Consider the following 2,500-nt stretch of genomic DNA (forward strand, 5'->3'; position numbering starts at 1 on the left):
CTTGAAACTAAAAAACTCAAACCGTTAGTAGACCCACACCCTTTTCGTCTCACAAATATAGCCACCAATAGATGGCAATTTAGTGTGTATTTAACACACCTACACATGGGTGCTTGAAACAAATATAAAACAAATTTCCAAGATTGAATTGAACAAAAATAAAAACAATAAAAACAATAAAAAATAATAAAAATTTTCCAAGATTGAATTGAACAAAAATAAAAACAAAAAAAATAAAAAAAAATAAAAAATTTCCAAGATTGAATTGAACAAAAATAAAAACAAAAAAATAATAAAAAATAATAAAAAATACAAAAATATAGTTTAATTAAAAAAAAAAGCAATTTATGAATTTCAAAGACATACGGCGGTGGACATTAACGAGACTCAACATGTATGCTTAAAAAGATAAAAATAAGCGAAAACAAGGCTAGGCGGTGAGCCTTAGGCCGCATGACGGAGCATTGGCACGACACTACACCGACGACGTGAAAAACGCACGACGGTGCCCATCATGGCAAGGCGATAGGCCTTAGGCCGCACGACGGCCGTTGGCTTGCGTTGGCTAAGGCATGGGCACGACGCCACATCCACAGCAAGAAAAATGCACGACGGTGCCCCTCATGGCTAAGCGGTGCGCCTTAGGCCACACGACGACCGTTGCCTTGCGTTGGCTAAGGCAACGGCAAGAAAAACGCACGACAGTGCCCCTCATGGCTAGGTGGTAGGCCTTAGGCCACACGACGGCCATTGCCTTGCGTTGGCTAAGGCAAGGGCATGATGCCACACCGACGGCAAGAAAAACGCCCGACGGTGCCCCTCATGGCTAGGCGGTAGGCCTTAGGCCACACGACGGCCGTTGCCTTGCGTTGGCTAAGGCAAGGGCACAATGCCACACCGACGGCAAGATAAACGCACGACGGTGCCCCTCATGGCTAAGCGGTGGGCCTTAGGCCGCACGACGGCCGTTGCCCTGCGTTGGCTAAGGCATAGGCACGATGGCCACACCGACGGCAAGAAGAACGGCCGACGGTGCCCCTCATGGCTAGGCGGTTGCCCTTAGGCCGCACGATGGCCATTGCCCTGCGTTGGCTAAAGCACGGGCACGATGCTAGGCGTTTGGCCTTAGGCCGCACGACGGCCGTTGCCTAGCGTTGGCTAAGGCATGGGCACGATGCCACACCGACGGCAAATAAAACGCACGACGGTGCCCCTCATGGCTAGGCGGTGGGCCTTAGGCCGCACGACGGCCGTTGCCCTGCGTTGGCTAAGGCATGGGCACGGCGGCCACACCGACGGCAAGAAAAACGCACGACGGTGCCCCTCATGGCCAGGCGGTCGGCCATAGGCCGCATGACGGCCGTTGCCTTGCGTTGGCTAAGGCATGGGCACGATTCCACACCGATGGCAAGAAAAACACACGACGGTGCCCCTCGTGGCTAGGCGGTTGCCCTTAGGCCGCACGATGGCCATTGCCCTGCGTTGGCTAAAGCACGGGCACGATGCTAGGCGTTTGGCCTTAGGCCGCACGACGGCCGTTGCCTAGCGTTGGCTAAGGCATGGGCACGATGCCACACCGACGGCAAATAAAACGCACGACGGTGCCCCTCATGGCTAGGCGGTGGGCCTTAGGCCGCACGACGGCCGTTGCCCTGCATTGGCTTAAGCATGGGCACGACGGCCTCACCGATGGCAAGGAAAACGCACGACTGCCGTGGGGTTTTGTTCCCAAGGCAACGGGTAAACCTCTGTAGCCATGCTGGAAAAACGCACGACGGTGCCCCTCATGGCGGCCTTAGGCCGCATGACGGCCGTTGCCCGGCGTTGGCTAAGGCGTGGGCACGACGGCCACACCGACGACAAGAAAAATGCACGACGGTGCCCCTCACGGCTTGGCGGTGGGCCTTAGGACGGACGACGGCCGTTGCCTTGCATTGGCTAAGGCATGGGCACGACGGCCTCACCGACGGCAAGAAAAAAGCACAACTGCCGTGGGGTTTTGCTCCCAAGGCCACGGGTAAACCTCTGTAGCCATGCTGGGAAAATGCACGACGGTGCCCCTCACGGCTAGGAGGTGGGCAATAGGCCGCACGACGGCCGTTGCCCTGCGTTGGCCAAGGCGTGGGCACGACGGCCACACCGACGGCAAGGAAAATGCACTACGGTGCCCCTCATGGCTAGGCGGTTGGCCTTAGGCCGCACGATGGCCGTTGGCTTGCGTTGGTTAAGGCATCGGCACGATGGCTCACCGACGGCAAGAAAAACGCACGACGGTGCCCCTCATGGCTAGGCGGTTGACCTTAGGCCACACGACGGCCGTTGCCTTGCGTTGGCTAAGGCATGGGCACGACGCCACACCCACGGCAAGAAAAATGCACGACGGTGCCCCTCGTGGCTAGGCGGTTGGCCTTGGGCCGCATGACGGCCGTTGCCTTGTGTTGGCAAAGGCATGGCCACGATGCCACACCGATGGCAAGACAAACACACGACGGTGCCCCTC

This window comes from Coffea arabica, chromosome 6c (genome assembly GCF_036785885.1).
Source record: "Coffea arabica cultivar ET-39 chromosome 6c, Coffea Arabica ET-39 HiFi, whole genome shotgun sequence".
In the NCBI taxonomy this organism is placed as follows: Eukaryota; Viridiplantae; Streptophyta; class Magnoliopsida; order Gentianales; family Rubiaceae; genus Coffea; species Coffea arabica.